This window comes from Aotus nancymaae, unplaced genomic scaffold (assembly GCF_030222135.1).
Source record: "Aotus nancymaae isolate 86718 unplaced genomic scaffold, 86718_ANA_hifiasm-v0.15.2.pri h1tg000004l, whole genome shotgun sequence".
Classification (NCBI taxonomy): domain Eukaryota; kingdom Metazoa; phylum Chordata; class Mammalia; order Primates; family Aotidae; genus Aotus; species Aotus nancymaae.
Window position 1 is genome coordinate 50,274,205 of NW_026988415.1, and position 25,139 is coordinate 50,299,343.

At 36.8% G+C, this 25,139-nt stretch overlaps 2 pseudogenes; one reads left to right on the forward strand and one right to left on the reverse strand.

Annotated features, from left to right (window-relative positions):
* Positions 1-2,319: 2,319 nt before the first annotated feature.
* Positions 2,320-24,873, reverse strand: LOC105725086 (S-phase kinase-associated protein 2-like; annotated as a pseudogene).
* The window catches only part of LOC105725084 (Y-box-binding protein 1-like), a 112,249-nt pseudogene continuing 111,981 nt past the window's right edge, over positions 24,872-25,139 (forward strand).

Here is a 25,139-nt window from a genome sequence, read left to right on the forward strand (position 1 = left end):
CATGCCTTAATAGTGAATGACAATACCCAGGAGAATAACTACAAATTTTTGAAATATTTATTTTATTTCAATATTGATTATTGCCATAAAGCAAATGTATAATCTGCCTTGGAAACCTATAATAGAGAGACATTATCAAGCCTGATCACTTGATGGAAGTGGAAGTGACCCTCCCTGAAGTGACATTTACTTTTTCTGTATATATTTTAACCCTTTTATTTCCATTCACTTACAGAAAAGAAACCATTATTCATTTTCTGTGATCAGAATATAATCGAGTTTTCAACCTTACGTGATTCAGTATTGTTGTGAAGTTCTTCTGTTCATGAATCCTTCACAGAAGAATGCCTCTCAGTCTGTGTATGTGCAATTCTTTCTTTTAAACAACAATGTGTTTTATAAGAAGTATATAAAAGTAGAAATCACACACAAAAATATTGATTACTCTGACATGTTGGCAAAGTAGGTTATAGCTGGATTTGAGTTTGGGAGTTCTGTATGTTTGAGGGCATCTGGAAGTCAGAGTCAGTGACCAGTCCTTGTCACTGATCTGTAAACAATAATTTCATGTAGTATTTAGCACTTTTTAACTACTAAGAAATTGAAGCATAATCACTTCCTGTGTAATGCTACCTAGGTCTGAGCAGATAAGGGCATTTCATATTATTGTTTCTAACATTAAAAATTTTTATTTAAAAAATCAATTAATGTTAATAGAAATCATAAGTTTGGGTTTTTTTGTTGCATTTTGAACATATGAGGAGTTCATCAATTTAAACTAGTTTTTTTGTTATTTTTAAAAGGAAGAACATAATCTTTTTACTTCTGCATACCAGTTTAAAAAAAAATCACTGATGCTATCGAAAGGTTCAGTACCTGAATCTTAACTCTTATGTAGCTGCAAGTAGTGCTTATTGCTGAAAATGCATGGAACATATACCTTCTTCTAGTGTTTTTTTTTTTTTTTTTTTTTTTTGAGACAGAGTCTGGCTCTGTCACCCAGGCTGGAGTCCAGCAGTGCAATCTCAACTCACTGAAACCTCTGCTCTCTGGGTTCAAGCGATTCTCCTGCCTCAGCTTCCCTAGTAGCCAGGGTTACAGGTGTGCACTACCACAACCGGCTAATTTTTGTATTTTTAGTAGCGAAGGGGTTTTGCCATGTTGGCTGGTCTCAAACTCCTGACCTCAAGTGATCCACCGGCTTCAACCTCCCAAAGTGTTGGGATTACAGGCATGAACCACCCTGCCCGGCCTTCTACTGTTTATTTTCGATTGAAGGGAACGTGTAGTTCCTCTTAGGGAATTTTAGGCCCCATTACTCTGTAAAATGAATAGTTTTGAATAATTATTGTGAGACACCATTAAAAAAAAACAATTTAAAATACTTGATTCCAAATTAATTAATATACAAGTAACCTCAAGAAACTCAGTGCTAAAGGAAAACAGCAGGCAACTTCACTTCAGAATTCTTCCGTCAGACTTTTCAAGAATAGAGACTGGTTTAATACCACCTTTCTAAAACAAAACAAGTCATTTTAGAAGCTAAAGAACCCATGTTAATATAATTTGATTATAAAGTTAAAAAAACCACAGTTATGTTTACTCACCTAATTTAGAATTCTGAAAACATAGTACCTTAGTGAGCATTAAAGGATACTTCAAATTAACCTGTCATAGAAAATTGTCTCTTGAGCTTTCAAATCCTATACCAATTCTGTATCTCTTGTTATTTATTTATTTATTTTTATCTATGTTTGAAGGTGAATTACATGGGGCTATTTGCTTCTTTAACCTAATTTCAAATCTAAAGGCAAAAATTAAATGCATTTTTTCCTATTTCCAGAAGAAATTGCCTCAGATGTTACTATCCTATAATTCTCTTTCTGTTCAACCCACAATATAATAGCGTATTGTTCTTCCAAACTGTCTTATAAGGCAATACTACGAAATTAAATAGATAAAAGTTACCATATAGGCTATGAAGATTGTTTGCTCGTGGTAATTTTTAAGCTTGACTCTGAATAGACTTAAAAAGAAGGGCACTTGGAAGAGGTGGCTCAAATTTTGCTCTTCAAATTACAGACTCATGCTCCCGAAATTTCAAAAGTCCTACACCTTAAGGGCAAAGCACTGATAGAAGCTTTAGAGTCATTTCAGAAAAGCACATTGTTTTCTCTTTTAAATCATTCCTTAATACACTTTTGGAATGAAGGCAAAGAGAAACCGAGAATAAAACTAGCCAAGCACTCCAGCAATTGGGATTCCTGCCTGTTTTCCCTGTTCCAAAGAAAAGAGAGACACCATCCTGCAATAAATACTTCACAGACAACTGGACGTTTGCAATGTCAGTCAGCATTTGATGCCCCATATCTCCTGGTTCTTTTTTTTTTGCCAATAGTTGGCCTGGCAATGGTAGTTAAATGGGAGCAATTAATCTGTAGAGGAGGAAAGGCTTCCTTTAACTGTTGAAGGGTGCCGTCTGGCAGGATTCCAAAGACTTGTAGTGTTTTTAGAGTGGGAATTGCTTCAGGTTCATGAAAAGTTTTGGGTATATCACAGCACCGACTGAATGATACATGCTGGAGGTAGTAGAGCTGATAGAATATCTGAAAGCAGTCATTCTTTAGCTTTAGCATGACATTATCACTTAAGTTTAGGTAGACATCTAGACCCTCATCGGGGCATCTTCTAACTAAAGTAGAGACATCAGATTTCAGGAGATTCTTTCGGCAGTCACTGACATTCAGCTGGGTGACGGCTTCTGACAAATGCGCAAAAGCCACTTGCACATGCTTTTTCAGTGAGGTCATATCACCAGCAGAGGTTTAGCTCATCCAGTCTGGAATAGCTGGATTCAAAGAACCCAGAACATCCAGAAAGATATAGTAGCACTAAATTTGAGTTCTGTGCAAGATGATTGACGATGGGATCTGAAAGCCGTAGGTCTTCCAGAAAGCTTAGATTCTGCAACTTGGAGCCCTGAGACAGAATGCTATGGAGGGCAGACACATCTATAACTGAGTTCAACGGATCTTTCTGTTGTATATGAAAAGGGCTGAAATGTTCAACTAATGGTTGGTCATAAATGATTGTGGGCCATGGAAGGCAACCTCCCCAGACTAATCATATCTGGGTGTAGATTTTTACCTGTGAGTTGTAAAGTCTGCCATAGCGACTCAACAAATGCTAGGGCTCAACAAATATCACCTCTTAAAACATCAGAGGCCTTTAGCAGCTCAATGAGGCACAGACAGAAAAAGATCCCAAAGAGCAGCTCATCTGGAAGCGAGTCCCATAAAACACCTGGAAAATTCTCTCCCTTTAGTTTAGCCCTGTGGATGATCACAGTCTTTGTCATTTTTTTGCTCTTCAGCCATTTCCTTGCAGGACTGTGTGATTGGCCCAGGTTTTAGAGCAGTTGCTGGGGGATGTTCTCACTGTCTGCCTCCTCCTTCTCCAGGGCACAGACTCTGATGCCTGCCAGGAGTTCAGAAGTCTTGCTGGAATCGCAACATTTAAAGTGCGATGGGCACCCCTTTTATTGTTATTTAAGGCCCACTTTTCCTTTCTGGAATTAAAATTATTTAATTCTTTAAGTGTATAAATTTATAGGGTACAAGTATAATTATGTTACATGCATAAATTGCCTACTGGTGAAGTCAGGGTTTTTAGGTTAGTCATTACCAAATAATGTACATTGTACGCATTAAGTAATCTCTCATTATTCACCCCCTCCCATCCCATTCACTCTTCAGAGTCTCCATTTGTTTATTATTCCACACTCTAAGTCCATGTGTAAACATTATTTAGCTCCTACTTATAAGAACATGTGATATTTGTCTTTCTGTGTCTGACTTGTTTCTCTTAAGATAATGGCCACCAGGTCCATTCATATTGCTGCAAAAGACATGATTTCATTCTTTTTTATGGCTGAATAGTATTCCATTTTGTATATATGCCACACTTTCTTTATCCAGTCTTCTGCTGATGAACACTTAGGTTGATTCCATATCATTGCTATTGTGAATAGTGCTGTGATGAACATATGTGTGCATGTATCTTTTTGATACAATGATTTATTTTTTTGGGGGGTACTCAGTAGTAGGATTGCTACATTGAATTGCTACATCTATTTTTAGTTCGTTTAGAAATCTCCATACTGTGTTCTCATAGAGGTTGTACTGCTTTACATTCCTACCAACAGTATGTGAGTTCCCTTTTCTTCACATCCTTGGCAACGTGTTGTTTTTAATCTTTTCAATAATAGCCATTCTGACTGGTATAAGATGATATCTCATTGTCGTTTAAATTTGCATTTCTCTGATGATTAATCATGTTGAGTATTTTTTCATATGCCTATTGGCCAGTTGTATGTATTCTTTGAAAAATGTCTATTCATATCCTTTTCCCACTTTTTAAGGGATTATTATTTATGTTGAGTTGTTTGAGTTTCTCATAAATTCTGGATATTAATACCCTGTCAGATGCATAGTTTCAAATATTTTCTCCCAGAATGACTAAATTAAAAAAAAAGAAAATTTTCCAAATTAAGTGTTGATTAGGATATTATATTAGTCAGGATTCTCTAAGACAGAACCAATAAAATATATATGCATACATATATATGTATGTACATATTATATATATGCATATTATTGTCTCTCTATATATAGAGAAATATATATATACATATAGAGAGAGAGGTATGAAAGGGGATTTATTAGTAAAATCAGCTCACAGGATTATGGAAGCTGAGAAGTCCCATAACAGGCCATCCACAAGCTGAAGACCCTGGAATGCTGGTAGCATGCCTGAAGACATGAGAACTCAGGTTTAAGTCTTACAGTTCAAAAGCCGAAGAGCTTGTAGTTCTGATGTCCAAGAACAGGAGAAGAAGAGAGTTTATTCTAGCTCCATGAGAGAGAGAAACTCATTTGCTTTTCCTCCCTTTTTGTTCTATCCAAGTGATATGGTTTGGCTGTGTCCCCACCCAAATCTCATTTTGAATTGTAGTTCTCATAATCCACAGGTGTTATGGGAGGGGCCTGGTGGGAGATAATTTAATTATGGCACAGTTACCCTCATGCTGTTCTTGTGATAGTGAGTGAGTTCTCATGAGATCTGATGGTTTTTAAGGGACATTTCCCCCTTTCGCTCAGCACTTCTCCAAGCTGCCACCATGTAAGGAAGGATGTGTTTGCTTCCACTTCCACTGTGGTTGTGAGTTTCCTGAGGCCTCCCAGCCATGCTGAACTGTGAGTTAATTAAACCTCTTTCCTTTATAAATTACCCAGTCTCAGGTATGTCTTTATTAGCAGCGTGAGAATGGACTAATACAACAGGCCTCCAGCCCATTGGATGGTGCCTGCCCACACTGAAGGCAGATCTTTTCCATTTAGTGCATGTAGTCTCACACCAGTCTCCTCTGGAAACACCCTCACAAACTCACCCCAAAATAATGCTTTACCAGTTCTCTAGATATTCCTTAATTCAATCAAGGTAACACCTAAAATCAACCATCACAGGTTTAAAGCAACTGGAATTCTTACACAATGATGGTGGAAGTGTAAATGGGTAAAACCACTTTGGAAAACTACTTGTCCGTTTTTATTAAATCTAAATATATGCTAAATAATTATGACCCAGTAATTCCAAATCTCACAAAATGAGTACATACATTCACCAAGAAACTTGGACAAGACATCTCAGAAGCATTATACCAGAGCCAGAAAAAATAAAATATTTATTAACACAGAATGGATACATAAACTGAGGTATATTCAGACAACTGAATATTTAGCTGTGAAAATGAGCAAACTACTACCACAGGCAACAACTTGGATGAATCTCAGAAACATCATGTTATGTGAAAGCTGTTGGACATATGAGGCTACATACTCTTTTTACATTTATATAAAGTTCAGAATCACAAAACTTATCTATGATAGTGAAAACCTTGGGAAAGGAGGGGAATAATGAGTTGAAAGGGGAATGAGGGAGGCTTTTTGAATTTGAGTCACTCTTTATTTCTTGAGGTGAGTGATGGTTACAAGACGTTTTCATTTTGTGAAATTTTATTGAGCTGTATGCTTGTGATTTGTGTATTTTTAAAATGTATGTTGTTATATTTTGGCACTAACATTTATTAAAAAAACTTAGAAGCAATCAAACAGAACCTACTGAGTTCTATAAAAATGATCAGAAATATATGTGAGAGGAAATTTATATTATTTTAAGCTCTTATGGTAAACTTACTACCTACTACACAACGGGTTAATCTCATGAGGTAGGGATTGCCTTTTGATAGATGAGTTGGGATTGGATTTTAGGTGTGTCTGATGTCAAAGCCCATGCTTAAAGCCACTATCTTGTACAGCCTTCCATTATGATTAGATATTCTCTTCCTTATCTACTTACAACAAACAACTGTGGTTCCATATATTTTCTTTTCCTGTTTTATTTTATCACACTAAGAGACAGTGACATATTGTCCATATCCTTAATTGTGTTTCATGACACCAAAATAGAGTTGAAAAACATTTGTTTGCTCTAAACAAGGCCAAATGACTACTTTTATGTATATATGTATATATTTATTATTTGTGTGTGTGTGTGTGTGTGTGTGTGTGTGTGGTGATCACAAAGCTTAGGTATATGTATGATGTATGTGATATATCTTTATATCTTTTGAATAATTCTTCACTTGTGTCATGGCACTTTTAATACTTTGCTCAGTATTCGATCATAGCTGAATATTGAGCAGACAATCTCATGGTCTGTGGTGGGCATTTAAGGTTTTTGTTTTTGTTTTTTACCTCCCTCAAGATGTACTAATTCAGAATCTTTCAGAGTATGCAGCAGTTTAATTTTTTCCAACATGCATTGACTTGTACACAGAAATATTAAATTATATCTGTCATTGTTCAGCTGTTGCCCAATGATAACATTTGCTCAGTTCCCCTGGAGTGTTTTATAATTCCTGCCTCATTTCAACTGGCTCTTATGTTCATCCCTCTTCTGGTTGTTAATAAATTGGTGAAACTGCAACACCACCAGTCATACATATGACTATACCATCGCCCTGTGAGCCTTTTATACACACTGAAATTTGGTCATTTATTTTTACTATTAGCTTTCCACCTCTTACATACTTTATAAGCTACAGCTAAAGTGGCACATGCTCACCCTTTAGATACTGAATTTAATATATAATCACCAAAGAATGCGAAGATTCTACTGTTTTTATAGAGGTAATTACTTTTTCCCCCTATAGAGTAACCATTTAGTTTACCTACTGAATATCATAGATAATTATTGACTATTTTTCCTTAAAAAATAGTTTGCCAAGTATTCCAGCCCTTCTCATATATTCACTCTTATTCCTTTAACTGACTAAATGCATCTGACATATTTATTACTGAAGACATATATTCATAAGACACTTTACAGAATAAATGTTCAACTCATTTTTTTTTTTTTTTTTTTGAGACGGAGTTTCGCTCTTGTTACCCAGGCTGGAGTGCAATGGCGCGATCTCGGCTCACCGCAACCTCCGCCTCCTGGGTTCAGGCAATTCTCCTGCCTCAGCCTCCTGAGTAGCTGGGATTACAGGCACGCGCCACCATGCCCAGCTAATTTTTTGTATTTTTAGTACAGACGGGGTTTCACCATATTGACCAGGATGGTCTCGAAATCCTGACCTCAAGTGATCCACCCACCTTGGCCTCCCAAAGTGCTGGGATTACAGGCATGAGCCACCGTCAACTCATTTTTTATGTAGCAATAGCTTAGAAAGCTACATCAGAATAATATATAGAATAATATATATATTTTTTCATTTGCTTATATGATATATTTTCTTCACTTAATTTTTCAGAGACTATATTAACAGAATTACTAAAAGGACAAAAACCAATAAGGTATTATCTCCAAAGAAAAATGTTTGAAAAATTAATAAATTCATATGACAGAGTAGTTAAATTTTTGGCATCCTTAATATTGCAATGCATAGAGCTAGCTGAAAAGAGTATTAAGTAATCATTATCTATATTATGGGCAATAGTAGATCCTCATTCTGTTCAGGTAGATGCAGCAAACTAACAAATCTTCCTTTATTATAGAGTCTATGTGCTAATTATAGAGTAGCTACAAAAGTTGAAACTTGTTCGAAGTTAAAAACGATGATACACCCACATCCTCCCTCAGCCACCTTTCAGTAACCTGCCTATTTCAGAACTCGGTAGCTTCAGCTCATATTATTATTATAGCTTTTGCTTGCTTGCTTGCTTGCTTTTTTTGCAAGATACTTGGGAAAGGTGAAATAGAATAGAAAATCATTACAACACAATGGTATATCTGCATTGCCTGAAGGTTTAATATTTTGATTTGTTTCTCAGGTAGTCACTTGGTTATAAATCCAAATGAATATTTTTTAATCAGTCTTGGAAGAGAAATGCCTTGAAAAAGATCTACCAAGCTTTATTTGTGAAAAATGTAATGAAAAGTTTTAGGAAGGAGAATGAGGACTTACAATACCAAGATTTTCATGAAAATTAATCTAACCTATTGCTAAACTCAAATTCCAAGGCTGAGTTTTGAAACAAACTTTCTTATGGCATTATAGCTAATCTGTGATGACTGTTACATAAATAGCTTTTTTGCACTACACCAAATACAAGTGCTCTCATTTCCAAATCCCTGAAAAAACTGTTATGACATCGAATAAACAAGAATCATTTTAAAAGAATAGACCATTGCTACAATCAAGTCAATTTCAGCATTCTTTTCCCAGAACTATTTTGCATATTGGGTCAGACAACAGTTTTAGTCCTAGTAACTGTCTATTTTGGGAGCTCACCTACAATCTGGTGACATTATGGAAAAAGCATGAAATTAGAACTGTAATATGAATAAAAAAGGCAAACATCTAGAGTTTAAAAGATTATCTTTGTACTTAGCTACTTGTCATTTATAAAGGTACTTTTTAAGCACTAATTAATCCGCTTAAAACCTTTATGAGCATGGCTGGACTAGGAGAAAAACAGAGTTTTGAGGAGAGAAAAGTGAGAGGTTCCCATTGGAGCTATATTTTTTCCATACCTCATCTCAAAACAGAATCTCCTAAATAGGTAAGTCAATTAAATTCCTCTTATCTGAACAGTCAGGCTGTTCAGCAGATAAAGAAATTCTATTTTGCTTGAAACCCCTAGGGATAACCTAAAGCATTGTTCCACAGTAAGCCAAAGTCTCAGAATTGAGAAATCAAGGGAGCCCGGAATCATCTTAGATATTTGGACATCGTCAGGATCAGCGATGGATGGATTTAAAGCCAAATAACACTGATTCTGACTAGAATTGGACATATTTCTAAGAAAATAATCAGTTGACTCCCCATGTCTAATTCCTTGCAGGTCAATAATTCATTTCTGACTATGGCAGTTTCGATCAAACTTTTGGGGTTACGGAATGCATGTGAGTGTCACTGACTGCCACTGGCAGGTCTGAGGCATAAACGAGAGAGAAGATCAAGTAATAGGGAAGAAGTTGTTGTGGTAGAAGATCACCAACTAATTCTTTTTTTTTTTTTTTTACCCCCCTGGAGACAGAGTTTTGCTGTGGTAGCCCAGGCTGGAGTGCAATGGTGCGATCCCAGCTCACTGCAACCTCCACGTCCTGGGTTCAAGCCATTCTCCGTCTCAGCCCCTCTCTCTAGTAGCTGGGATTACAGTATTTTTAGTAGAGACGGGGTTTTGCCATGTTGGTCAGGCTGGTCTCGAACTCCTGACCTCAGGTGATCCACCTGCTTTGGCCTCCCAAAGTGCTGGGATTACAGGCATGAGCCACTGCACCTATCCCACCAACAATTCTTTTTTTTTTTTTTTTTTTTTTTTAAGAGAAAGAGAGAGAGAGAATAGGAAGGAGGAAAAAGGAAGAGAAAGAGAGAGAGAGAATGGAGAGGAGGGAGAAGGAAAAGAAAGAGGGAGAGAGAATGGGAGTATTGCTTTCTTGCCCAGGCTAGAATGCAATTTAGTAATGGGTATTGAAAACCTCTTTTATACTGATAATTATACTTAATGATGTAGTCAGGAAGGAATAAGGGAAGAAGATAACAAACAAACAGCCAACCAATACTTAATTTAAACCTATGAAATGCTATACGATTACTGAGGAGTGATTTACTTCCAATTATATAGTCACCTTTGGAATAGGTGTGAGGTGGTAATGTATGTTTTGTGTATTTGAAGTGGAGAGTTCTATAAATGTTTATTAAGTTTACTTGTTCCGGGTCTGAGTTCAAGTTCTGAATATCCTTGTTAATTTTCTATCTCGTTGATCTATAGAATCGTTAGCTCTTCTTGTTGCATTGATCCTTTTGCCATTATGTAATGTCATTCCTCGCCTCTTTTGATCTTTGTTGCTTTAAAGTCTACTTTATCAGAGGCGAGAATTGCATCTCCTGCTTTTTGTTTATTAGTTTATTTTTACTCTCTGTTTGATTGGTAAATCTTCCTCCTTCTCTCTGAGTCTTTGTGTATTGTTGCATGTAAGATGGGCCCGGATGCAGCACACCGATGGGTTTTGGCTTTTTATCCAATTAAAATATATATAAGTTTAATACCGGCGTTTGATGCTAGCTGGCTGTTTTGCCCATTAGTTGATGTAAATTTTTTATTGTGTTAAAGTTCTTTGCTTTTTGATATATTTTTGGAAAGGCTGATATTGGTTGTTCCTTTATATGTATAGTGCTTCTTTCAGAAGCTCTTGTAAAGCAGGCCTGGTGGTGGTGAACTCTCTAAGTACTTGTTTGTTCGCAAAAGATTTAATTTTTCCTTCGCTCATAAAGCTTAGTTTGGCTGGATAGGAAATTCTGGGTTGAAAGTTCTTTTCTTAAGGATGTTAAATATTGATCCCCACTCTTTTCTGGCTCGTAGGGTTTCTGCTGAGAGATCTGCTGTAAGTCTGATAGGTTTCCCTTTATGGGTAACCTGACCTTTCTCTCTGGCTGCCCTTAGTATTTTCTCCTTCATTTCAACCCTAATAAATCTGGCGATTATGTGCCTTGGGGTTGGTCTTCTTGAAGAATATCTTTGTGGTGTTCTCTGTATTACCTGGAGTTGAATATTACCCTGCCTTGCCAGGTTGGGAAAGTTTTCCTGAATGATATCCTGAAGAGTATTTTCCAACTTGGATTCATTCTCTTCATCACATTCAGGTACACCTATCAAACGTAAATTAGGTCTTTTCACATAGTCCCATATTTCCTGGAGACTTTGCTCATTCCTTTTCATCCTTTTTTCTGCATTCTTGTCTTCTCGTTTCATTTCACTGAGCTGGTCCTCGACTTCTGATATCCTTCCTTCTGCTTGATCAATTCGACTGTTTAAACTTGTGCATGCTTCGCGAAGTTCTCGTGTTGTGTTTTTCAGCTCCATCAATTCACTTATATTCTTCTCCAAATTGTCCATTCTCTTTAACATTTCGTCAAACCTTTTTTCAAGGTTCTTAGTTTCTTTGCATTGGGTTAGAACAAGTTCTTTTAATTAACAGAAGTTTCTTATCACCCACGTTTTGAAACCTGCTTCTGTTATTGGAACACACGTGTAATCTATTAAGCCTTGTTCCGTTACTGATGAGGAATTGCAATCCCCTGTAGAGGGAGAGGCATTCTGATTTTGAGTATTCTCTACCTTTTTACGCTGGTTTCTTCCCTTCATTATATATTTGTCCATCTGTCGTCTTTATAATTACCGACTTTCTAACTGGGTCTCTGACGTCCAACTTGTTGATTCCCTGCGCCGAAATCTGAGCAATCCACTGAGTCGGCCAAAACAGCGGTGTTAAGATTGATGGTGCTTTTCTGCCTGGGAATCTCCGGACTCTGCACCAAGAACTGGCGTGCTAAGGCACCAGCAAAACCGCCAAGCCGGCCACAAGAGTCGCCCTAGCGACCCGTGGAGCTCCTCCACTGGGAATCTCCTGGTCTGTGAGCAACTAATATTCGTCTGAAAGTGTGGCGTCCTCTCGTTCTTTGCGCTTTCACTGGGAGGTACGTGCCCGAGCTGCTAATCATCAGCCATCTTGGATCTCTCTCCTCCAACAATTCTTAAGATGCAAGCCATAATTTCCACCACTGGCTCAGAGGACAGTGAGGTAAATTCACTAGCCACCATATATACATACATACATATATATACATGTATATACATATATGTATATACACATATATACACATAATCCATATATATATACACACATTATATATATATGTATATACATATAGCCGGGAGTGGTGGTAGTGGTGCATGCCTTTAGTCCCAGCTACTTGGGATGCTGAGGTGGGAGTTTCAGCCTCCCGCCTCAGCCCAGGAATTGGAGGCTGCAGTCCCTATGATCGTGCCACTGCACTTCAGTCTGGGTGACAGTGAGGCCCTGTCTCAAAACAAACAAACAAACAAAAAAGGAAACAAACAAACAAAAACAACCAGCATTACATGTGACCCCTCTTGGAGGGTGATGGGTTAATCTATTTATGCACAGAAAAGTTCTGCAAGCATATATCACAAATGGAAACTGGTTATCACTGGTGGGATTATGATTATCCCTATTTTCTAAAATGTGTAATATTGATACAATAATACAAATCTTTGAATGCATGGAATAACAAAGATTACAATAGACTAAAGGATTTCACAATTTAGAAAGATATACAAGTCCTATTTTCCCTGGAGACTCACCCTTATTCATGCATCACAGAATAAACCTCCAACAGCATTATTACTGGCACTTCCTGACAACAATATTTCTTATTGAGATTTGTATAAGTAATGAGTTGTCAAATTGAGTATTTTAAACTCTCACATAAAACTCTTCAAATGTGAGAAACGTGGCTAAATATCCACATGTCCATAAGATTGCTTTCAGGGTTTTACCAATTACAATAATAATTAAACGAATAATTGATGTGGATTCTTAAAGCCTGGTGTGCTTTTTAGTTAGCTATGCAAAAGAGGAACTAGGGAGAAAATTCTCAACAGAAACAGAGGAACAGGGAGCCAGTATCTTTAATCTTCCTGTTAAAGACGCGCTCTTTTCTCCATATGGCAAGGCAAATAATGTATATGTGGCCAACTCTAGATTATGCAAGGTCATGAGGGACAGAAACAACGTGGATAATTGAAACCCACTGAAAATCCAGAAACCTAATTTTACCTAATAGTTGCAACCACCTCATGGACAGAACCCTTCCGTAGAGCTGCTAATGAGAAGCATAATTGAGTGGTTTGAGTTCATCTGCTTTCAGTTATCCTTTGCAGGTGCTAATGAACAGTGAAATGGTCAAAGGGATGTCAGCCAAAGGTGGTGGTAGGAGAAAATGCAGGACATGGATAACCCAGAAACTGGATAATCAGCCTCAAAATGGCTAACTGCAGTGAGGATCAGCTATTAACAAAATTCCATGAGGATATATGTCACTAAACCAGATCTTTATATTAAGGGTTTTCACATGTGCATATTCTAGCTTGGTTAACATGAATTACAGTATAGTCTTACAAGTTCTCTATATTGCAGCGATTTTCCTTGGTGGCAATGATAGGATATTTATCATCAGAGTACAGCTAATCAACTGCAGGCTCCTCTGCTAAATATGGCCAACAGGCTGCTTATGAGTATCTGGCAGACAGCCCTGCTTTTAGACCACTTGAAATGTTGTTGACTCACCCCCATGCCTTTCTGGGAGAGAATATAAGCATTGCTGGTATCTGATCATTTAAAAAAATTATTGTTGCAAATTCATGTTTTAGTAAACAGCATTTTGAAAGCACTGTTATGGTGCAAACATTTTGTGGCTTATGATAAACATTTGGTTTTCAAAAATTGTCAAAAATAAATGTTTTTAGAGTACAATTATTTTCAAGTATTATACAATAAACTGTAATATTGGTAACTAAAACTGTATCTATGTTTGATTAGTAATTAAGCTCCCAAATGGTTGTGAAAGTAATTTCCTTTTATAAGGATTTACTTTAGGACAAATTACTCGATACACTCACTAATATTCAGAACTTCAACTATATCTACATATGATTATTAATGCAGCTCTCTATAGTAGTAACAAAAGTGATTTTCATTTATGACAGTAGTTTAAAACGAAGTACACTGTAAACTATCTGGTATTTGTAAATAAAACTGTATCTGCACATGAATATTAATTGTTTTCTATAGCAATTGTGAGAGTAATCTCCATTTATAGCAGTCGTTTTGGGTAAACGAGATTTTTAATCATTTTAATATCAACTGTTATTTCTTGATCTTGTTGTGTGATAGTGTGTCCCTTTGCCCATATTGTGAGCAAAAGGATGAATGACCTAGTTGTGTATAATGTGCATTGTTGAAGCAATTTGTATATTCTGGACTACTTCTTAACCTAAAGAAAAAAAGTAATTTTCTTTCTTATTTTTGAGATGGAGTCGTGCTCTGTCACCCAGGCTAGAGTGCAGTGGTGCGATCTCCACTCACTACAACCTCCTCCTTCTGGGTTCAAGCAATTCTCCTGCGTCAGACTCTCAAGTAGCTGGGATTACAGGTGCCCGCCACTGCAACCACCTAATTTTTGTATTTTTAGTAGAGACGGGGGTTCACCATCTTGGCCAGGCTGGTCCCGAACTCCTGACCTGGTGATCCACCTGCCTTGGCCTCCCAAAGTGCTGGGATTACAGGCGTGAGCCTCCGTGCCTGGCCCTGAAAAAAAGTAATTTTCAATTCAATTACAGGTAACATTCACCAAACTATTTAACTGAAAAATACAAGTCCCTAAATTTCTGCTTTATTGAAAATTTAGGTAAACTATAGTCCTCTTCAATTTGCTTTTATGAAATACAGTGACATAAGTAGATGAGTAGTAAAATTTACTTATATTGAGCACTTGCTATGTGCCTTACCTGATAGTGTTTTATGTGTATTAACTCATATAACACAGTAGGCATTCTGTATCCATGAGTTCTGCATCTATGGTTGGATCCAAGAACCACAGGTGGAAAATATTGGGAAAAAAGGATGATTGTGTCTGTAGTGAAACTATACAGACATTATTTGTTAAACAATACAGTAAAATAGCTATTTATGTAGCATCTACAGTGCATTAGGTATTATAAGTAATCTAGAGATAAAGTATATAGGAGGATGTATGTGGATAGATTAGATACAAGTACTACACCATTTTATGTAATGGACTTTAGCATGTATGGATTTTGGCATGTGAGCGAGAACCTGGAACCAGTCCCCCATGGATACTGAAGGACCACTGTAGTTGCAAAAAAGAAAAAAGAAGAAGAAGAAGACAAGAAAAAAAAACTATGGGGGAGATGATACATATATCTGTAATTTATCACAGATGAGAAACTAAGATTAAGTAATTTGTCAAAATTCATCTAGCGCTCAGTGGTAGGACTGAGATTTCAAACCAAGCAGTTGACCTCTGGAGTCACGCTTTGTAATACTCCACACTGTACATCTTCACTTAGGTTTCTGTTGCCTAAAGTATATAGGCCAAGTATTATACCTTTTAAGTACTCCAGAACCATCTTCCAATTTTTGCATCTGTTTGTTTGACAAATGTGTCTTGCATTCAAATAGGCCCACAGAAACTCTATTTTGCACATAGATTTTGAATTACTTTCCATGTGTTTATCAACTTGATTTTTCCCTCAGTTAATCATTCCAGCCTTTTTATTTTTTAATCTTCCCAATTTGATGCCTTCAGTTCCCTCATGGACATGAATTTCTACTAAACAAATAAACAATAAGGAACTTATTATAATACACTGCATTTGCAAAGCACTTTGCAATTTGCAAAGCACTTTCACATGCTTGCTTTCATTTTGTTCTCACAGGTTTGTTTGTTATTTTTTAATTATAAAAGCTATTCAAGTATAGCAGGAGTCCTAGAGTGAGAGGCTAAGTTGTGATAGTACCCACTGTGGATTCAAACATGTCCAGGCATATCTAGATGCCCAGCAGGGAAAACACATCAGGGGTTTATTTATACTGGGGCTTCAGGGCTCTGATGTGAGCTATAATAACTGGAAAAATTGAAATTGATATCTGCCCACAGCACTAAGACATCTCCCCAAGTTTTGGAAGAATAAGAGCTCTCCCTTGAACAAGAATTCGGTTGAATAGATGGAAAGAAACTAGCTATGGGGTGACAGAGTGGTGAAGTAAACTAGTTTGATCAGAAAAATATGATCTGATTTAGAGGGGTAAGGGGTGGTTTAGTAGAGCACGTATGGATCTGTGCTGTGCTGGAGGCTGTGGGTCAGGATGTTGGTTCAGGGCTTTGATAGATAATAGTTCAAATGAAAGAGCTTTAGCATTAGAGTGATCCTAATAACTTGAAAGCACAAGGAAGTATTATTAGTGGCTTAGAAATACATTAATATACAAATAAGGGCAGAAATGAGTACTGAAACGGAATGGAAAGGCAACCAAGGCTACAATATTGTGGCTGACATGCAGAGGTATTATGGAAGCAGTAATTGCCATTGGGGAACGGGTCTGGAGCAGGAAAGACAGATATGACAAAGGCCATAGGAAGAGGAAAATGATCACTAGCCATTCATAAACCATGTGAGTTTCTCTTTGAACCTGTCCCATCCTCTTGAAGCAGTAGAGAGGGATTGGAAGGAGGATTGGATTCCAGACTCAGCTATTGGAGGCTGAGAGATTGATGAGATGTTACTATTATTGTGACTCTCTTAGCCCATCATTCATGCCACTTCATTGGTAGAGTTTAAAGTAACTAAGGTTACAAGCATATTGCTGATATGTATAATTACGTTTTTCTATTACTACCAAACCCAACCAACCTAGACAAGTCTTCATTCAATTTACCACATCCCAATTTTATGTAAACATAATTCCTGAAGTCATCTTTACCCCTACTGTCAGTTCTCTTCCTCTTTTCCCACAATTTGTTTTATTATTTTCTCTTTTATTTTACACAATTATTGAGTATTACTTTTAATATAACATGTAAAACACTACCAAGCCACATAATAGGAAAGGGGATATGACACAGGCACTTTCAGCCTATCAAAGGAGCCAAAAATGCTCACAAATTATAAAATAGCAGCCAGGTGATGGAGAAGTTTAGGAATAATACTGAGTAATGGCTGAATATGAACCTTCTTATGTTCTAGTGCCAAGTTGGTAGAGAGGCCATTTTTGTATTCTAGTCTAGTGACATAGTCAGTATTAGTCCTGCCTGAATCAGAAAGCAGGCAAAATGAATAGTTATTTCCTTTTTCAAATCTCTTGCATACATATATAAACTTCAGATTTTTGCTACCTTGGATAATCTTTATGCTGAAGATCATAGATCCAAGGAGCCTCCTTTAAGCTGTAGCTTGGCATGGGGCAAGTGTAGGTCTAGCCTATGACCTGCAAAGCATGGAGCCACGGTAGCAAAGCTGGTTTGAAGAACCGAAGAAGTCATATAAAGAGCCTTGTCAAAAGAGCAGGAAAGAGAGGTAAAAAGCAGGAGTTAAGCAATATGACTGCAATCAGAAGGCTGCCAAGATGGAGGAACCATTCTGAGACATGATTCGAAGAATTCCAGGAAATGTTACCTTCATGTGTTGCAATATAGAACCAGTAGCCTTTTGTGAGGCATCTGTGACCTCACCTGTGGGTAGGAAAGGAGTTACTAAAGCACTAAGCCTGATTAGATTCAATCTATGTTACTGTTATTTCTTTCAATTATTTGGCCAACTGATTTTAAAAGTCTTTTATTTTGGCATATTTAAATATCGAGAAGTGGCACGTCTACTCCTTACAGATTTCTTTTGAGAAGGGTGCTGTTATACTCACCTGATCCTTCCTTTCTTTCAATGCAGAGGGAAACAACAGATGGAGGAGGAGAAATCTGATGCTGAACCAAGGGGGGGTGGCCCATCCTAGCATGTGTTGGAGATATTCTTAAAGCTCAATCATCTAGAAATGACATAAATAAATGGGTGACTGAACATATGTATGATGATCACATACCAAATAAAAACCCATGTCAATACTGGTGTCAGATAAAGTATAACTTAAGAAAAACATTTAATGGGACAAAATAAGTTTATACTGATTTAAAAAAATGAAGATATTTCAGTCATGCAATTTATACACTAAAAGGTAACATCAAAATTCATTCAGCATATGTTAACGATGTTAAAAATAAAGAAATGGACAGAAACAGAATCACAAGCTTAACATACCATTAAAGCCTCTAACTACCAAGTAGATTAAGAACATGGAAATATGATCACAGGAATATTCATTGCATTACAGTATGTAATGTCAAGAAATTGGAAATCTAAGTGTCCATTAGGATACTATTGGCTAAGTATATTATAATCCATACAATAGACTATAATAAAACCCTTAACATGTGGTGTCTCTATAATAACATAGAAAGATGACTTTGCTAGCTAATTAGGGGCAAAAAATCAGAGTAATATGCTTAAGATAATGCTATTTTTTCATCTTCCATTCTCTAGCCTGAGGTAATGATATTTTTGTAAATAAAAAATATGTTTTGTGGATATATACACATATTCTCTATGTCAGCACATATTGCTAAAAGTCAGGGAAAGTCTAAGAGAAACTGTCACTTTTTTACTGTCTTTGTAAATGGTCGGCATTTCATATTGTGTGCTTGTATTTTATTTTAGTACATTTAGAAAATAATTTTTACGACAAAATTATAGACAACTTGAGAAGAGCTATAACCATAGGCTAAACTAAATCATAAGTACAGAATTTCTCCCAGGAAATTCTCTCTTTGCAAGTTTACAGGCAAATTCCCGCGCAATGTAGTCTAGTCAAGATCATTGAAATGACTACAATCACCTGGAATGGACTTCAGTTTTTGTTTGCCCTTTTTGGGAGAGTTTCATGAGTATATTTTGTGACTTTCCAGCATCCGAACCTCTTGTTTATGTTTGAGGATTTCCTCATAGTATGAGTATGGAGAGAAGGCAGGGCTTGGCTTCCACTACAGGAACTGAGAAGGCCAGATACTCATTATCTCTGCCTCCAAGCCTAGGTAAATGACGTAGGCTAAACCTATCAGATTCTCTGATCAGGAGCTTGGAATCTAAAACAAAGAAGCAGGAATGGTGAAGACTTCCTCACAGTGGATGTTGACTGCAGTATCCAGTATCTCATGGTAGCAATTCCAGTAGTGTACTCAACAGACTCTTTCAATGGCATAAGGTGGGCTGTGGTGCTGAGCCCTATCCTCCTGTGGTTCTTGCATTCATACTGATCATAGGTCTTTGATCTTCCCATGAATTCTATTAAATATCTATCATTCTTTCAATAAACTCCATGTTTGCTTATATTAATCACAATCATTTTCTGCTGCTTGAAATTAAGAACCCTGTTTGTATACCTACTCAATATATTTTATAGTCAGCATAACCTTGATGACAAAATGTTAACAAGATACACCAAATTCACTTATAAATAAAGATGAAAAATATAAGTAGATTAAATTTGATATTACTGGAAATAATCTATCATAACTATATAAGGCTTATTTCGGGAATACAGAGCAATTTCCCAGACAAGCTATTTATATATAACATCAATAGATGAAGATAAATTAGTATCTCCATGGATGCCTTAGGTAAAATTTAATACTCATTCTTTCAATTCAAGAATAATTAATAATTAAGTACTTACTACATGACATATACTGAGTCAGGCACTGTGTTTTATAGATGAATGCGACAGACTTGCTTCACGAAGGCTATGGACTACTAGACAAGTGAACATATGTAAGACATAATGTGTGAAATGCTTTCACAGAAGTTTGCACACATTGGTGGCACAGGTAAGTGACTCTGCAAAGTTAAAAAGTTCAAGAAATGCTTAATGAATAGATGATTTTTGCTGTTTCGTGAGAATTTTGTCTTACAGAAGAGACATTCCTTGACACTAGAAAGGATAAGAGAATAGATGAAAATGAAGTTATATTCTGTGTGGCAGGAAAGGATAAAATAGCAGCAGATTGGACTGCCTAAAAACTGCCCTTCCCACTTTATTTTCTCTTCATGGCTACCACCATTATCTAAGCCACTATAATATCTTGCCTAGTGTCTTGAAATAGTTGCCTATCTCTTCTTTCTGTTTGTACTCTTTCTCTTTCTCCTTTCTAATTTATTCTCTGTATAGCTGAAAAAGTGAGCTTTAAGAACATAAATCAAGCCATATCACTCCATACCTAAAACTCTTCAGTGGCTCTCTTGTTCTTAGAATAAAATAAGAGCATGCATTATCTGGCACCTACCCTTGCTTCAGCCTCATTTGTATCATTTTGTCTGTTCCTCACTACGTTCTAGGATCCGTGCTTTTCATTTTGTCCTTAAACACATCAAACTTTTTCCTGCCTTTGGTCATTTGGATTACTGTTTCCCCACCATAATGGTCCCTTAATCCAGCAGCCTCCTCCACTGCCTATGTGCTTTTATTTCTTGTCTCACTTTCATCTTTCAGGTCTAACCTCACATGTTATGTCTTCAGTAAGACCTTAACTGGTCATTCGCTTCCATTTACTCTTTGCCATTGTTTATTTTTATTATCATACGACTGCAGTCTGTACATCTTTTGATTGCTTGCTTATTTTTCTACTTCTCCATTAGAATGCAAGCTCTCTGAGTGCAGGCACCTTGTCTGTCTGGCTCACCACCATGTCCCTACAACTCAGACTACTGGCTGGCACATAGTAGCTTCTCAATATAAATGTTTGTTGAATGAATTGATCTTTGCTTTGCAAAAAGACTTTGTAAATAATGTTAAAATACAATGTCAAACTAGAAAAAGTAATCAGAATATGCAGTTGATCTTTGAAGAACATGGGAGTTAGGGGAACTGACACCCTGCACAACCAAAAATCCATATATAACTTTGATGCCCCCAAAACTTAACTACTAATAGCCTATTGTTGACCAGAGGCCATACTGATAACATAAACAGTTGATTAACACATCTTTTATATATAATATGCATTACATACTGTACTCTTACAATAAAGTCAGCTAGAGAAAAGAAAATGTTACTAAGAAAATCATAAGGAAGAGAAAATATATGTCCTATTCATTAAGTGGAAGTGGATCATCATCAAGGTCTTCATCCTCACCATCTTCATGTTGGGTAGGCTGAGGATGGGTAGGAAGAGGAAGGGTTGGTCTTACTGTCTCAGAAGTGGCAGAGGCAGAAGAAAATCTGCATAAAATTGGACCCAGTTCAAATCCATGTTACTCAAGAGTCAACTGTATAGGCAATGTATGACAGCTAGAGGGTTAATATTGGTATGCATGCAGAGCTGCGACACGCCAAAAAGTAAAAGAATAACAACCAAATCAGATATGCACAGAGGATATGAACAGATAATTCATGGAAGAAGTATAAGCAGCTCTTACAAATACAAAAATTTCTTCAACTTGTTCATCACAAAAATATATTTTAAAAAATCAGGTATTTTATACTATTTGATTATCAAATATTGATATAAATGTTAATATCAAGTGATGATAATCTCATACGCTATTTATAAAAGTGTAGATTGGTACAATCTTTCTAGAAGGCAATTTGATACTACCTTTTAAATTATTGTTACATACCCTTTGGTCCAGTGTTTCCACTTTCAGGAATTTTTCCTTCATAAACAGAAAAGTTTGAGCACATAAAATGTAGTTTTCTTTCATTGTGTGCATCAATAAGAGACTGGTCAACTATATTATGGTAATTTATATGGTATAATAATATCATAATAATCTGAAGCATTTCTATACGTAGTGGCTTATAAGGATTCAGAATATAACCTTGAACTTCATCTTTGTGCTTTTTCTTCTTTTCTTTCAATTCCTGAACTTACTGACCCTCTCCCTAGTCAGTCAAAGCCACTTGCATGGCTTGGAGATTAATTGGCATAGTTATTGCAAGAATTCAAAGGAAAAGAGTTAATATACAGTCTTTGTTTTGTCACGTTTTGTTTTTGTTTTATTACATTTTCTATAGACAAGTCTATAGAAAAACAAAATGGAAGGCCCTCTGGAAAGCAGAACATAGAGTTCATGACACTATAAAGCTTGAAAGGAAAGTAAAAGGAGAAAAAACCCTGCCTACTTATTCTACCCCCGGTACTGAGAAGCGATTAGATTAGAGTCACTTGGGCAGGAGGAAGTATAGGTGTGTGTCTGGGGAAAGGAGCAAAAGACAAGTCCTTGAGGTGGTCATAAGCTAGACACAGAAAGGCCAGACGTGGAGGAATATGGATGACGGGGGGAAGCAGTATTAAGGGACACCAAGTACTCTATTGGTGACCACTGTCAGGACGCCAAATGAAAGCTGAATTGATACTAGCAAAAGTTCATTATTTGTTAAGAGAGTAAATGGCTATGCTAAGGACCATGACTATGTCATTTTTTATCTATGAGATAAAATTTTGCTTTAAGATCTGCTGGTGGTCCTTACTGCTCCTCATCCAGCAGAAGTAGGCACTGAGGATTTCTGGGTTCCGTCTAAACTACTCCTTGTGAATACTTTTCCTCGGCAATAGCCCAAGACTCGGGTAAGACCCCAAAACAGAGGATGATTGTGATATAGGAGGGAAAGTCTTATTACTGTTTCTTCAGTGGGACTGGATAGTAAATGTTAGAGAAATCCATTTTTTTGTAATAGACGAGAAATAGATGTATAGCTAGCTAGAGGGGTATAAATATATACACCAAACTGCTAACAGTGAATGAGATAGAGTGGAGTAATTTAATTCTACTCTGTTTTATATATTTCTGTATTGTTTGAGATTTTTTATAATAAGCATACATTACTTTTATAAGAAAAATTTCCTCTTATAAAGAGCAGATGAATCTACAAGATAATGTGAATGTTTCATTTTATCTGACTTGTTGATAACGTGAATAAATTAGGAATTCCTTCAGAAACACTTAATGTCTATAGCAATTAATTATTAATGTCAGTGCCTATAGAATGCTCTGTCACTTGGAGCCATGACACCTTTCAAACCAACCAGGGTTCAGCGGGAAACAACTATCTACTCCAAAACACGTTTACCAAATATGTATCAGTACACTCAGCTCCCCATCTTTAAGGCCCATATGTCTGTGTCTATATTTTTCTTATATGTTTTTGCAGTGGGCATTTTGGGGACTTCAGCTTCCACCCATGTAGAATATCTACTATGGGACTTGCGTTCCTGTCATAAACAACTAGAAAGATGCACAAAATAAATGAAATAACACTTTTCAGACATTGGACCATAGTCTGCACAGGCTTTTGGTCCCTGAGAGGAGGAAAGTAAATGAGGGGAGACCTACAACTACCTTAACTTTCTGGTCGAAACACTTTCCTGACAGTGGCACAACAGTGGTACAGGGAGAGAGAATCTCACTAAAATGAGGACATAGAAATCGGGATTTCAGGAGGCCAGTGCAACTAGAATTTGTGAGGCAGAATACTGGATAGGAGGAAGCTACGTAGAGAAATGGTTCTGGAAGTCTACACGGGAGTCTCAAATCTTTGGCTGAAACCAATCTGTGCATATGTTGAGTGAAACTCCATCAGGTTGGCCAGGGAACAACTCTCAGGAAAAGGACAATTACCAGGAAGCTATATGCCAAATAGTTGCAAGAGTTCACACAGGGCTGGGAATCATTTTGGTTCCTACTGGCCAGAAGAGAGAGACATTGTTGAATATCCAGTGCATTCAGCAGAGATCTCAGAAGATCACACTTTAGTACTGGGCCTAAAAAAATGCTTAAAAACAAGCCTCAAAAGTGAAGATGATGTTCATCTTCCTTAACTGCCTGCCAGAATAAAGCCCTATGTTCTTTAAAGGAATACTATAAAATTCAGCCTTCTACATCATAACATTCACAACGTCCACCATCCAGTAAAATAATTACTTGACACAAGAAGAAGCAGAAAGATGTGGCTCATAAGCAGAAGAAAACAGACCCTGAAACGAGAGAAGATGGAATGTGCAAACATTATATTATTAGAACATTAAATAATTAGGAATAAAAGTGAAAAATAATTGGACACTTCTTGTTGGAGTTATTCTCATTTTAAATTAATGAGGACATTAAAACAGCTATGGCATATATATTCTATACCTGTGAGGAGGTTTAAAAAAACTATGAGCATAATGCGAAGAGAAATGGTAGCTGCAAAAGAGACTTAATGGAACTTGTAGTGATGAAATATAAAATATCTGAAATGAAAATTACATTGGATAGGATTAACAGCATAGACATGGCAGAAGAAAAGATCAATAAACTCGAAGACATAGCAAAACAACTATGCAAATGGAAATATAGAGTGGGAAAAATCCCTTACAAAAGCAAAAGGTGCCTCAGTGACTATATCAAGTAATCACCACATCAAGCAGTCTAACATACTTGTAAGTGGAGTCCTAAAAGACTGAAGATGCAAGAAGATATATTTGAAAAAATAATGGCCACTTTTCAAATTTGATAAAAACTACAAATGCACGCATCCGGGAAGCTCAACAAACTCATAGCAGGAAAAAGAAAGTGGCCATTTGTGTTTCTTTTACTGTTTCTTGAACCCTGGCTTCTGAACTGGCTTTTATTCTGATTCCTTAGCTCTGTTTTTCCTTGCTTCTGGCTCCCTGATCTAGTATCCTTTCTGATTTCTCAAAACTGATCGCCATCTGGGCCAAAGGAATGATAATATCCATGTTGCCAAAGGGAAGACGTATAAATTAGTAAAATCCCCCTTTGACTACTCTGGAACTCTCCCCTTAGGTAGGAGGTCTCTGTAATCTCTACCTGCCGCCATGTCGTGTCGGACTTTGGCACTTCAGTCAAGTCCTGTGGGCCCTAACAATGACTTTGTGTTGTTAGGTTTCTTTTATAGTATACCTGGTAAGATTGCTATCCTAATGTTAGTGAAATGTTTTGAATAATAAGAACTGTGTCTATAATTATTTCTATTCCTGAAATGTCTATTCAGTTCCTCGCATATAAGTCAATCAATAAATATATGCTTATTGATTGATTAGACCACTGGTGTCTTCAAACCCCAGCATGCATCAGAATCATGTG